Here is a 15,450-nt window from a genome sequence, read left to right on the forward strand (position 1 = left end):
CCCAGGCCTGGCTCCAGGGTGGGGCCCCGGTAACGCCAGTCCGGGCGACGTAACTGGCCTCGCTGTTTTTCTATCCATGGGGGCTTCTGAACCGCTCTTAGTCAGACCCGTCTCCGAGGACCTGTTGCCATGGGTGACCCTACCAGGGGCATGAAGTTCCCGACAACATAGCTCCCAGGATCATTCGGGTGCTCAAACCCCTCCACCCCGTTAAGGTGGCGGTTCGGGGAGGGGCCAGAAAATACAGTAAATGCAAAATCAACCGAGCTAATTTGTGCATCCACCTCAACATGGAGCAGAGTTTATACTTGCTCCAGCCATTTTCCATCGAATCATTATTAAAAAAAAGAGAGAAAAAAAGTATGTGTCTTTGGGCAGAGCACTATAATTTGAATTTGAAAACTAGCGCAGGCAGGGCTTAATTGCAGTACGAGTTCAAAACAATAAAGGGAGAAAAAAAGAGGATCTTGTTTTTCCCTGGCTCGGGGTGTGGTTTGCTGCTGACAAAGGAGCCTGGAAGTTTAAAGGCTGCATTTTGACAGAGGCAAACAAACTGGAGGAGGGGAAAAAGTGTTATTGTGAAGCAAAACAAGGCAGACTGAAGCGAACAACATTTTGGATTATTGCTTGAGGCTTTCAAACTTGTTACAGGAGCTGAGATGTGATCTGGACTCCACAGACCGGGAGCCGAATGCTGTGGGTTTGCACAGGTACAGAAACGCTTGTCAGGGGTAAGTGGAAACGGGGCCCATGGAAACAATCTGTCCCAATGGCAGATTAATTAATTACTGAAGTTCATCAATATTTAACAAGTGAAACATGTTTTTTATTAGTTATAAAAATGATGGCACAGCGCGCAAGCAGTGTTCACATTGATACATGGCAGTGATGGGAGGTTTGGCTCTTTTATGGGATCTGAATCTTTTGGATCAGTTCATATAAAGGAGCCGTTCAAAAGACTGGCTCTTTTTGTATTTATTTATATGACAGAAGCCAATGTGTGAAGTCAATTTAACAACAAATTAATCACATAGAAACGGCCATAGCGCTGATGTGCAAAAAAAGTTTCTCTTGGGATGGAATTCTACTGGTCAGTGATGGAAGTAAAAGTACAGATACCTGACGAAAAAAACTACATAAGTAAAAGTATTAAAGCACCCGTTTCAAAATGTACATAAAGTGTAAAAAGTAAAGTATTTTAAATATTTTGAGATCTAATTTACTGAAGATTCATGCTGAATTTGTGCAGAAACAATTGAACTAATATTTTTGTCTAGCCGTTTTTATATGTATATTTTTCTTTGCTGGAAATATGAATGTGTTAAAAATAAATCCTCAGCCTTTTCAGCAGGTCTCTGGCAATAATGATGATAAAATTAAAACTGCAAGCAGTGATAAAGGACCTCGCCACCCGTTCAGTTTGTCAAGCCAGATGTCCATGCCGAATTTCAAATGTTTTTGAAAAAGTAATTTTTTTTGGTTCTATTCAAAAGTTCAAGGGGGCGCTGTGGAGAAATATAATGTCTGACCCATGTAAATTGTATATCATTGCATTCAGGATTGTTCAGCAACAAAATTTTGAACAAAACGTATATTAATGCCAGGAAATAGGACACTGCATGTTTGAGTTATGGGCCATTTAAAACTTCAAAAAATGTCTTTTTTCTTTGCAGGCTGCCCACACCCACAGTTTATAACTTAAAAGAGTAGCCTATAATCCCACATGGATCTAGTTCATTTTGACCAATTTGCAAGTTTCTTGAATGAAAATCCATGGCATAAAAAATTCAAATGTGAGAGTGAAAATTTAGAAAAAATGGGGTTCCTGCAGGGTTTAGGGTGGGGTCATATATACATTTTTACTTGTCTTCACATGTGCTGTGTTTGTACCAAATTTCATTTGTCTACGGTGAAAAAGGCCTCTCATTGCCGTAATGTACTTTGACTTTTGAGGTGGCGCTATTGAGTCGTTTTGAAGTATAAATTTTTTAGCAAATGACAATTCTAAATTTTTCACTATTCTTGAATTTTAGGCCATAGTTGGATTAGTGTAGAGCATCTATTTAGTCTACAACAAAGACCAGCACTCTGAACCCCATTCATTTCACACATTTATTATGTTACCACGGTAACATGGTTGCAAATGGAGGTATGTTCTCTTTAACTTTTATGTTCAGTATAGCAGTAGGGATGTTCATGCCACATCCATATTTTTTGATGTAGAAAATTCAAAATGAGTTGCCTATAATCCCACATGCCCACATGGGTGCTCTTAATTTTGTCTAGTTTGCAAGTTTCTTGAATTAAAATTCATAGTGTAAAAAATTCAAATGTGAGAGGCAAAATTTTGAAAAAATGGGGTTCCGGCCATAATGGCTGACTTCCTGTATGGTTTAAGGTGAAGTCATAATATAATTTTTTACTTGTCTTGACATGTTATATGTCTGTATCAAATTTCATTTGTCTGTGATGAAAAAGGTCTCCCATTGCCGTAATGTATTTTTATTTTTGAGGTGGCGCTATTGAGTCATTTTGAAAGAATAATTTTTGTGAACATCAAAATAATAATTTTTTTAGCAAAACTTGAATTTTGGGTCCAGTAAAATTGACTTTTCATTAACATTCAGGGGGTCATAAATGGCCTCAAAGTGGTAAGTATAATAATAATGGATTTTTTTCTTCCACCCATTATTTTTCTCCTAAACAATAAAAGCTACAATCATGTGACTTTCTCACGTTGTGCTCCATCGCAAATAAGGCCCTTGTGAATTTTTTCACTGGTCCACGACAACTCGATTGTCTTTTATGAATTTTTGAAAATGAAAGTTGAAGAGGGCGCTAGAGAGCCATTTTGTGGCCATTGGCCCAATGAAACTGAAAGTTTGAGGGGGCGCTACCGAGTTGTCTTTCGTTATTTTTTTCTCGGTCTTCAGTGATAATTAGAGCTTCTGGAGTTCTAATTTTTGACACCACTCACTGGCATGTCAGGGCGTGTTTACTACTTGATTTTTGCCATTTTCTGGGCTCCGGACACAGTTTTAATGAGTCCCTCGCCAGGACATTGTCCCAGGCTCGGACCCAATAATGGAATTTTTTTTCCCACTCATTATTTTTCTCCTAAACCATTAGAGATACATGTGACTTTCTCACATTGTGCCCCATCACAAATAAGGCCCCTGTGATTTTTTTCATAAGTCCATGACAAATAGATTGTCTTCTATGAATTTTTGAAAATGAAATTTGAAGAGGGCGCTAGAGAGCCATTTAGTGAAATAGTGCCAAGATTTGCATATCATTGTGTTCAACTGACAAATATACATAAACGATGTATTAGCGCTTTCCCAACAAAAAATGTGTGAAAGGGAAATATTTTATTGAAATGTTCCAAAAATTGCAATTTTGTTGAAAATTTACCATGACCACACCCAAAGTCATATTCAAAATGTAAATGGTAATCTTTAATCACACATGGGGTTAGTGGGATTTGGCCAAATTTGAAGTGGTTGTCATGAAAACTGTGCAAGGAGATGTCCTGAATGCGAGGGTGTGATCATTCCCAGGTTTGATCCAATATGGCCGACTTCCTGTACATTTTAGGGCGGGGCCATAATATCATTTTTTTCATGTCCCGACATGTTCTATTTTTTTAATGTGAGTTTCAGATTTTTACGTTGACTTTTTCAGGCTTCCATTGGCCTCTTGAAAATCAAGTTTGAGGGGGCACTACCGAGTCATCTTTCATTATTTTTTCTCGGGGTCTTCGGTGACAATTAGAGCTTGTCGAGTTCTAATTTTTGACACCACTCACTGGCATGTCAGGGCGTGTTTACTACTTGATTTTTGCCATTTTCCTGGTTTCGGACACAGTTTTAATGAGTCCCTCGCCGAGACGATGTACCAGGCTCGGGCCTAACAAGCTAACCACTGTCATGGTAACCAGATACATTCCAAGGTTGCTAATAGTTGCATATATAAGCCCTTACATTCCGATTGTCTGCCATTTTCTCTCTGCACTCGGAGAGAGAAGCTAAGCTAAGCTAACTAGCTAATAGCATCAAGCTAATTGGCTAATTTTTCATTTGTTTTTCAGTAGAACTTGAATTCAATGGGCCTCAAATTCAACCACTTCAGCTCTCAGCATGTCCCAGGTCAGATGACTTTACTTTTTTACTATACTTTACCTATATTTAGACATTTAATTTATGTACAAAATATTAAATATATTCTGTTTAATGCTAGTAGTTATTAGCTAACTGTGGGAGTCAAATGTTGCTGTCACTTGATGTCTGTGCAAATTGGGTAGAGTTAGCCACAAATTGTACTAATAAGATTAAGAATAACCCAAGAAATTTGTCAAGTAGCAAAGAGTATTTATACTAATAAGTATTTGGGGAAACTACTACTGAAGGAGCGGTGCAAGAAACAGAAATGTTCAGATCATTTCATATCGTCAACATAAAGCTTTTGTCACTTGTTGACTGTTACTTCAAGCTAAATATTAAGTAGGAGTAAAGATACGGTTGTTTAAAAAGTAAAATGTACCTGAGTACTACACATCTGTGCTTATAGACTTTCTCACAGTGGGAAAAGTCATAGGTGCAGGGCTGGTGAGGCTTCTATTTATACAACATAAGTCACATCATAATAATTGTGATAGGCCTGCTAAAGACTCAATGTGGGTTATGGGTCAGGTGTCTCTATTTTTAACCAATTTGATACCTGTTAACAATAAAGAAGGGAATATATTGTCATTTGTTTAGCTAAAAATACAGAAAACCATGTATGAAAATGAGCATTCGGCAAAAATACACCAGCAGAAGTCCCTGAGATTATATAGTGACCCAAACGTGAGTAGAGAATTGACAATGTTTAGCGCTCTTTTCAAAGTGTAAAACCATAACAACAAACCTAAAATTAAATCAAAACAAGCTAACCGCTGTCATGGTAACCAGATACATTCCATGGTTGCTAATAGTTGCATATATAAGCCCTTACATTCCGATTTTCTGCCATTTTCTCTCTGCACTCGGAGAGAGAAGCTAAGCTAAGCTAACTAGCTAATAGCATCAAGCTAATCGGCTAGTTCTTCGTTTGTTTTTCAGCAGAACTTGAACTCAACCGGGCTCAAATTCAACCACTTCAGCTCTCAGCATGTCCCAGGTCAGATGACTTTACTTTTTTACTATACTTTACCTACATTTAGACATTTAATTTATGTACAAAATATTAAATATATTCTGTTTAATGCTAGTAGTTATTAGCTAACTGTGGGAGTCAAATGTTGCTCCCTTGACATCCGTGCAAATTGGTTAGAGTTGGCCACAAATTATATTAACAAACTTCTTGGGTTATTCATAATCTTATTAAGTTGTAAAGAGTAAAGTATTTGGGGAAACTACAACTGAAGGAGCGGTGCAAGAAACACAAATGTTCAGATCATTTCTTATTGTAATCATAAAGCTTTTGTCACTTGTTGACTGTTACTTCAAACTAAATATTAAGTAGGAGTAAAGATACGGTTGTTCAAAAAGTAAAACGTAACTGAGTACTACACATCTCTGCTTATAGACTTCCTCACAGTGGGAAAAGTCATAGGTGCAGGGCTGGTGAGGCTTCTAATTATTTAACATAAGTGACATCATAATTGTGATAGGCCTGCTCTAGACTCAATGTGGGTTATGAGTCACGTGTCTCTATTTTTAACCAATTTGACACCTGTTAACGATTAAAGAAAGGAATATATTGTCATTTATTTAGCTAAAAATACAGAAAACCATGCATCTAATGAGCATAAGGCAAAAGTACACAAACAGAAGTCCCTGAGACTATATAGTGACCCACACGTGAGTAGAGAATTGACAATGGTTAGCGGTCTTTTCACAATGTAAAACTATAACAACAAACCTAAAATTAAATCAAAACAAGCTAACCGCTGTCATGGTAACCAGATGCATTCCATGGTTGCTAATAGTTGCATATATAAGCCCTTACATTCCGATTTTCTGCCATTTTCTCTCTGCACTCGGAGAGAAGCTAAGCTAACTAGCTAATAGCATCAAGCTAATCGGCTAGTTCTTCGTTTGTTTTTCAGCAGAACTTGAACTCAACCGGGCTCAAATTCAACCACTTCAGCTCTCAGCATGTCCCAGGTCAGATGACTTTACTTTTTTACTATACTTTACCTACATTTAGACATTTATGTACAAAATATTAAATATATTCTGTTTAACGCTAGTAGTTATTAGCTAACTGTGAGAGTGAAATGTTGCTCCCTTGATGTCTGTGCAAATTGAGTAGAGTTGGCCACAAATTGTACTAATAAGATTAAGAGCAACCCAATAAATTTGTCAAGTAGCAAAGAGTATTTATATGAAGTATTTGGGGAAACTACTACTGAAGAGCGGTGCAAGAAACACAAATGTTCAGATCATTTCATATCGTCAACATAAAGCTTCTGTCACTTGTTGACTGTTACTTCAAACTAAATATTACTTAAGTAGGAGTAAAGATACAGTTGTTCAAAAAGTAAAATGTAACTGAGTACCACACATCTGTGCTTATAGACTTCCTCACAGTGGGAAGAGTAACCAAAACTGTATACTCCAGTACTGTTACTTCAAACTTTAGATGTGCTCATAGAAGGTTTTTTTTTTCAGGGTTGTGGTCGTTGATAGATGTTTGATCACAGGACAGACTGTTTACATCCCAGAGGAGCCGTCGGAGGAGCCTCTAATCCCTCATGGGCCTAGTTCATTTTGTCCATTTTGCAAGTTTCTTGAATGAAAGTTCTTAGTGTAAAAAATTCAAATGTGAGAGTTACAATTTTGAAAAAATTGGGTTCTGCCCACAATGGCCGACATTCTGTAGAGTTTAGGGTGAAGTCATAATATAATTTGTGCTGTTTGTACCAAATTCCATTTGTTTATGATAAAAAAAGGTCTCATTGCCGTAATGTATTTTGATTTTTGAGGTGGCGCTATTGAGTCATTTTGAAATATAATTTTGGATTTTAGGGCATAGTTGGATTAGTGTAGAGCATCTATTTAGTCTACAACAAAGACCAGTAGTCTGACCCTCATGTATTTCAATGACACATTTATTATTACCATGTTACCACGGTAACATGGTTGCAGATAGAGGTATGTTCTCATGAACTTTTTTGTTCAGATGGTCAAGCCAGATGTCCATGCCGAATTTCAAATGATTTTGAGAAAGTAATTTTTTTGGTCCTATTCAAAAGTTCAAGGGGGCGCTGTGGAGCAATATAATGTTTGACCTATGAAAATTTATATAATTACATTAAGAACAAGATTTTGAACAAAACGTATATTAATGCCGGGAAATAGGTCACTGCATGTTTGAGTTACGGGCCATTTAAAACTTCAAAAAATATATTTTTTCTTTGCAGGCTGGCCACACCCACATTTTATAATTTAAAAAAATCCAAAAGAGTTCCCTATAATCCCACATGGATCTAGTTCATTTTGATCAATTTGCAAGTTTCTTGAATGAAAAACCGAGGCGCAAAAAATTCAAATGTGCGAGGTAAAAATGTTTAAAAATTGGGTCCTGCCCACAATGGCCGACTTCCTGTAGGGTTTAGGGTGGGGTCATAATATAATTTTCTACTTGTCTTAACATGTTTTATGTTTGTACCAAATTTCATTTGTCTATGATGAAAAAGGTCTCTCATTGCCGTAATGTATTTTGATTTTTGAGGCGGCACTATTGAGTTATTTTGATATGTTAATTTTTTTGAACATCAAAATAATACATTTTTCACCAACCTTGAATTTTGGGTCCAATAAAATTGACTTTTCATTAAAGTTCAGGGGGTCAAAAATGGCCTCAAAGCGGTAAGTATAATACCACCCATTATTTTTCTCCCAAACCATAACAGCTACAGTCATGTGACTTTCTCACATTGTGCCCCATCACAAATAAGGTCCCTGTGAATTTTTTCACAAGTCCAAGACAAATTGATTGTCTCCTAGGAATTTTTAAAAATTAAATTTGAAGAGGGCACTACAGAGCCATTTTGTGAGAGATTGCCTTGATTTGCATATAATTGTGTTCAGCTCACAAATGTGCAAATGGTGTATTAGCTTTTTCCCAACAAAAAATGTGTAAAAGAGAAATATGTTTTTGAAATATTAAAAAATTTGCGATTTTGTTGAAAAATCATCATGACCACACCCAAAGTTGTATTAAAATTTGATTGATAATCTTTAATCACACATGGGTTTAGTGGGTTTTGACCAAATTAGAAGTGTTTGTGATGATAACTGCGAGGAAATGTCCTAAATGTGAGGGTATGTGCTTTTGTCATTCCCAGGTTTTATCCAATATGGCCGACTTCCTGTACATTTTAGGGCGGGGCCATAATATCATTTTTGTCATGTCCCGACATGTTCTATTTTTTATGTGAGTTTCAGATTTTTACGTTGACTTTTTCCCGAGTTGGGCTCCCATTGGTCCTATGAAAATGAAAAGTTTGAGGTGACGCTACCGAGTCGTCTTTTGTTATTTTTTCTCGGAGTCTTTGGTGACAAATACAGCTCGTCGTGTTCTAGTTTTTGATACCAATCACTGCCATGTCGGGGCATGTTTACTACTTGATTTTTGCCATTTTCCATGCTCCGGACGCGGTTTTAATTAGTCCCTCACCGGGACCTTGTCCCAGGCTCGGGCTCGGGCCTTTTCAGTCCAGTTCAAAATGTAGTGAAGTAGAAAGTACAAATACTGCTCTCAAATATAAAAGTAAAATGTATCCACTTAAAAAATCTACTTAAGTAAAGTTCACATACCTAAAATTTACACTAAAGTTCAGTACTTTACTATTTTTACATTGTTCCATTCGACCACTGCTACGAGTATACTGATTACACTGGTCAACACTAAATTTATTGTTTAAGATTTTTTAGCTGATTTAGGATAATTTTGATGTGCTGAATCCAAAAATCACATTAATCAGGCCAATGTTCTGAACTAAGCTACATATTTGTTTTTGGACGATTTTGTTTACATGTATGAGTATTTTCACATCATATGATGCAAAATTCTGTTATTTCTTGCTATAAACAAATTCTGAAGATTTTGCATGTGCCAACTTGTAATATATTTAAAAAAAAAATTAGTCATAAGTGAATGAAATGGCTTCGACTAGAAGATCTTGCAAAAATAAGCCTGACATATTCTGCTACATCTGCGGTGAATACACCAATGTTCCTAACAGGAATCAAGTCACAAGTTTCATAAAGCGTGCTTACCATGCTTATTTTGGTATTAAACTTTGTGACCAAGATGAAGCTTGGGCGCCACACATGGCATGCAAGTCATGCACCAAGTATCTGCGTCAGTGGACTAAAGGCAAGAAGAGTTGTCTGAAGTTTGGAATTCCCATGGTTTGGAGGGAGCCGACATCAATAGCTACTTCTGGGCTATTGATGTGACTGGGATCAACAGAAAGAACCGAAGCAGCCTCAAGTATCCTGACCGTGAATCAGCACGTCGTCCTGTAGCTCACTGTGATGAAATTCCAGTACCTGTCTTTGTAGAAGTTCCTGACATCAGTGACAAAGATTCCTCCAGTGTGGTTTTAATGATTATGCTCCACATCCTTTTTCCCAAAAGGAGCTAAATGTTCAGGTTTCCTGAGAATCTGGGATCACTGAGTGATGAACAGGTGGAGAGATTCCATCAGGACATAAAAGAGATGGAGACCAGGTATCAGGGATGCTGGGATGCAGTCATGATGGCTGATTACTGTTGGACTCTGAAGAGAGACATCCCTGCTGCTGAGCATTCAAGGGGTTCATAAAAACAGAAGTTCATGTCCTGAATTTTGCACAATGATAATGTAACGTTCCAATTTACATGTACTTACCTTTATCAATTAACATAACGTAACATTTATTTAATACATTCTGTTAGAAAACTATTTTTTATCTCCTAAAACTTTTTTTGGATGAGAAATATTAAAGAAAATCAACTGATAATGTCACAAAATTGTAATCAATTTAGACAGAAGAATGGATTTTTTTAAATCAAATTAGCATCAAAACCTGACCTGACTGAGAAAAATTGATATCATTTTTTGATTCAGCGGTGCAAAATGATCCTAATTCAGTTGAAAAAACACAGACAACTTTCAAAAATGTTTTTTTGTAACCCAGTGTTATGAATTCCTAGGCTTGGATAGAGGGAAGGAGCTCACATCATAAAAAGCATTAAATATAAAACTCTTGGGTAAATGGTTCATGCATGGTGACTACTTCATTACAAAGACAAGCTCAACTCCTAAACATGACCCCTAAACCAATCTAAAAGAGTCCATATTACGCTATTTTCTGATCTGTGTTATAATGTTTTTCCTCATCACAAACAGACCTGGAGTTGTGTTTTGTTTCATTCACACATGTTTAACACAGAAACCCTGCAGATTTAGGCTGAGTTCTTCTCAAACTGAAACCGAAAACACTCTGGAGCACTTCCTGTATCACCACATGACATCACAAGGTGGAACAAAGTGTTTTTAAGCTAACCTACAAACATTTTCACTAGAATCATTTGGGTAATTTCAGCCCTAGAATTGCCAATCTCTACTGAATTAAAGGTGAAACGTAGCTGTTAACTTGAAAACTACTACTTCATGACATCACAAGGTGGAACAGAGCATTTTGAGCTTTGGAGATGTACAGACTAATAATGCAGGATTACTCAAACATGTGTGAATGAAACAAAACACAACTCCAGGTCTGTTTTTGAGGACATAACAACATTTTAACATGACTTAAAGCTTAGAAGAGTAAATTTTGTGTGATATAGGAACTTCAATAAACGATTTGATCAAGTCGTCGCGTTGTAGCTATCATTACGTGATGCTAGAACACGTAATGCTAAAACACATGCTTCAGAAACTTTGATTGTGAAATAGTAAAACAATAGATTTTCTTTTCTCAGTCAAAATATTATTACTATTTTTGTACCGTACAATTTGAAGCAAAGTGCATCATTTGTGCCAGCAATTATTACTAATATAATGAAAGCTTATAATACTTAACTTTCAGGATGGCTTTTGGCTAGCGCATTATAATTATCAACACCTGAAGTGGTTTTAGTGGGATGTGCTTGGCTCTTAAAACATTCTGGCACAATGGAAGCGCCTTGAGTAGGTAAGCCACTTAAGCATATCATTGTCACCACATGGTTAGTGGGCGTCACACAGAAGAAGATGTGTTAAGTACTACTGCTTTTGTCTGCCTAAAAGCATCTTATCTCCAACCATACAATGACATTTTCAGATATATTTATTTAAATATGAATCTTTTATTTCGTTTGGAACGACGGTAGCTCAGTTGGTTGAATTTTTGTCCGCTAATCCGAAGGTTGGCGGTTCAAATCCCGCTCTCGACATAAACATCATTGGTCGAGCTTGTAAAGTGCTTTGAGTGTCTTGAAGGTGGAAAACCGCTATCTAAAAAGGTGACTGTTTACCATTATATAGGTCACATGGATGCTATACTATTTGAAGAATGTTTTTGAAAATTTTACTTTTGTTGAATCCATAAACTGTATAAAGAAGTGGACTAAGTGAGTTTAACGTCACCCACAGCATTCGGCTCCAGTCAAATGAAGCTCATCAAGGCTAGCAGTTATAGATATATAACTGCATATTTGGAGTCAAGTTGCATAATTAGAATCCCGACTGTGAGTATCTTAGCAACCAAAGAGCCAATTTGGAGCGAGGCTGTTGAAGGTAATGCCCCTTCCCTCCTGCACCTCTAGTTTAGCATGGAGTGTGTGCTTAGCAAGGCTGTCAATCAAACCCGTTATTAACGCTAGCAGGAGCAACCTCAGGGAAAGAAGGTGCTTGATTTGTCTGTTATTAATGTTCATATCTTGATTTAGAGAGAAAATAGAGAAATACAAACACCAGGATCATGTAGAGCGGGTTAATATGAACATTTTAAGATCAAAATTAATCTGGCTGGAGTAGTTAGAGTGAGGAGCCACAGTTTTTCAAAACAAAGTGAATTGGAGCCAGAGTCGATGAAGCTGAAAGTGCACCCGTACTCAACGCGGCAGCTAGCAGGTTAGCTATGTCCGTATATACATAGACTATGGCTGAACCTCGTAAAAATGAGTTAGTAAGTCCAGAAACGTTGTCATAGTAATCTTGCGGCTAGACATTCTTTTCAGTCTGATGTTAAAATACAACGATAAAAATAACTCTATTTCCTGCAGAAGAGACCACACTGAACTTTGAGCCAGTATTTGATCCATTTCCTGCTCGTTGTTCTACCATCCATCTTCCATCACACGTCTCCCGCGTTGTCATCTCCAATCCATCGTCCTACGTGAGCGGTTCATCGGCCCCTACCACCCCGTTCTACACTTCGAGCGGCCCTGATTCCTTTAAATAGCCTGTTTCGCCCCACAGCGGGATGGCGCGGCAGTCTGATTCGTCTAATAAATGACAGGGCACATCCGCACGCTCTACACACACACACAAGCTAGCCAGTCAAAACCATAATGCAACGTACTAAAGAGGCATTTGTATTTAAGGGAATCTTGTGTCCATTGGAGCGGCTGCTAACTACATGTCCCATTCACTTCGCTATAATTCTATTCAAGCTTATTCCAGTCCTTTCTGTTGGCTCTGTGTGGAAAATCAGTCACTATAATGGATTGTAATTTTGCACATTACTTCTAAGTCATTGGCCTGCATAATGAATACTCGCTAATGCACTTTTTTGTTAATTCAAAAGGCTTAGAGCTACCAGGGAATTTCAGTTTAGCACTGTCTATAAGCTGTGTGTTATCAGGAGGGCCATGCGAGAAATCAAAATAATATCGGACCTAATCACAGCCCTGTCCAGAATAGGAGCGCAGACACATTTGAGAGTCAGTGGGTCGTAACAAAAGGTAAATGGGTTCTGAGCTGGGCTAAAAAAAAAAACGTGGGGCCAGGGTCACTTTGGGTAACTTTAGACACGCCGTATTTGGAGAATTTAGATCTCAAAAGGTTCCTTAAACTAGGTGAGGAACTAGGTGGTTCGTCAAACCAAACCTTGGAAAAAAGACAGTCGTGGGGGCAGCAGTCTAAGCAGGGACTCCCAGGCTTCCTCCACCCCAGACACTTCCTCCAGTACCTCTAGTGGGACCTCAAGGTGTTCCCAGAAAAACAAATCTGTTAAAAAAGACCAGATTGTCATTGGACTACACTAATAGGTATTACTGCATTCAGGTATTGCATTGAGTGTGTTCCTAAAAATTGGTTGTGGTTTGCACAGGGGCTTCAAATTTGGCAGTGGATCAGTGGATAGTAGGGCTGCACGATTTGGGGAAAATATCTAATTGTGAAGTATTGCGATTTTGTTGTTTGGTAGAAAATGATGGTACTTTAAAAGTTTCATATCGGGTAAATTTAGGATGTTTTTGATCATGTTTAAATGTGTGCACGCTATGGGTTTTATGTTTAAATGTGTGACTCTATGGGTCCTCTTCATTTGAGGGAGTTATTGCAGCTTTATACTTCACCCAGAGCCCTGAGAACTGCTGTGCTGAAATGCACGATCAAGATCAGAGGTGACAAAGCCTTTTCTGTGGCAGCACCTAAACTTTAAAACAGCGCCATCTGCCTGTCAGATCCTCTGTCTGTAATGCGGTTTAACTAGACTAAAAATCCACCTCTTCTCCCTAGCATTTAATACTAGTTAGATAGGCAAAGAACAATAAAACCATAAAACACCAAGTTATCCTATGTATCAAATTATTGGTATTAGTTTTTGGAGTTTTTTTTTGTTGACTTTTTCATGTGAAAGACTTGGGGCAGCTTAAGTTACATTTAAATGTGCTATATAAAAATTGCAGCTTTGGCGATTTGCTAATTGCACTGATTCAAATTACAATTTCGATTTGATTGCGATTAATCTTGCAGTTCTAGCAGATACAGTTTCATCAAACAAAGCTAAGGTTGGTGGTTTGATCCCAGCTCTGGAAAGTACATGTCGTCCCCCCATGCACGAGGGGTTGTTGGTGCAGATTACTAGCCTCTCTTTTATCAGCACAGGACAGCTGTGGCTACAAAAGCTCACTACCATCGAGTAGGAAATGTGAATGAATAAAGCATTACAGTGTAACTTATTTCACTACGGCTGACGATTGTGGAAGAAAGCTGAAAATGTTATAACAAAAATACCACAAGTGAAATGAATGGACCATTTTTATGCCTTTGGACACCGAGCCCACTCCACAAAATACTACCATTACAGCCGGAACACGGTGTGACTAAAGGGGCATGGTGATTCATAATTGTGATTAGTTGTGTGCTACAAATGACATTTTCAACAGCTTTTAACCAAATGAGACACGGGACTTGTTGCTATGTGTTACAGTTGTTGTCATGAGATTAAAATTTGAAGTTTGAAAACTATTTCCGATGATGCTTTTTAACCTTTTCAGCCACATTAAAATAAATAAATGCTCTCTTTTTTGTTTGATATCAGATGTGTAGCCGCTTGAGTTGACCTCCAGACAGTGAAATTATTAATAGCACAGTTGCAGACAGCGATAGGCTTTGTGCACAGCAGTACGCTAGCTAGCTCACTGTGTCCACACTATTCTACTTAGGGCACTATTTAGGGGTCACACCATTTTTAGCGGCGTCCGAATGGATGCACATTAGTCCTGGACACATTTGCAGCTGTCCGTCCATAGGAGTGGATTTCCCCTTCACTGTGGTTGTCCTTGCCAAGAAGGAGGATCTAAGGACAGGGGACAGTCTGGGACAGTTCTCCATTTGCTTGTTTTCTGTTGATTAATCTGCTTGTCCCTTATTGACCAATGTCTGTTTCATTGTTGATTTTCTTTCTGTTGGTTCAATTATCATGTCCAGCCCTAAGAGGCAACCGCGGCTGTGATTTTGGGCTTAACAAAAGTAAATTGAATTGAATTTAATGTCCAGTTGGTGAAAAAGTAGTGCACTCAAAATTTCCCACAATGCACCTTGAAAAGTAGTGGACATCAGTGGTCACAAGACTGGTCAGTATAGCCCACAATGCATTGCTAGAGTCTGAAATGGCAACAGGTCTTTAAATGAACACAACATGACTGAATGAAGCAGATAGAAGCGCTGGTTTATCTCATTGTTGATCCTGATTATAAATAAACCATTATGGTGAAGAGTTGCTAGCTTTAGCCGCTTACCTTAACTCGAGCTGTTTAAAGAGCGAACATTTCCACATCTCATATAAAAAAAATTAATAATCCAAACCATTTACTGTATTTTCTGGACTATAAGTCGCTTTTTTTTCATAGTTTATCTGAGGTACAACTTATACTCAGATGCGACTTATATGTGAAATTATTTAAAGATATAATGTACATTGCACAAGGGCTCTCTAGACTTGATTACAGTATGGCAGCCATGTACTTCCTGAGGGGTGC

The sequence above is a fragment of the Periophthalmus magnuspinnatus genome, chromosome 2, assembly GCF_009829125.3.
Source record: "Periophthalmus magnuspinnatus isolate fPerMag1 chromosome 2, fPerMag1.2.pri, whole genome shotgun sequence".
In the NCBI taxonomy this organism is placed as follows: Eukaryota; Metazoa; Chordata; class Actinopteri; order Gobiiformes; family Gobiidae; genus Periophthalmus; species Periophthalmus magnuspinnatus.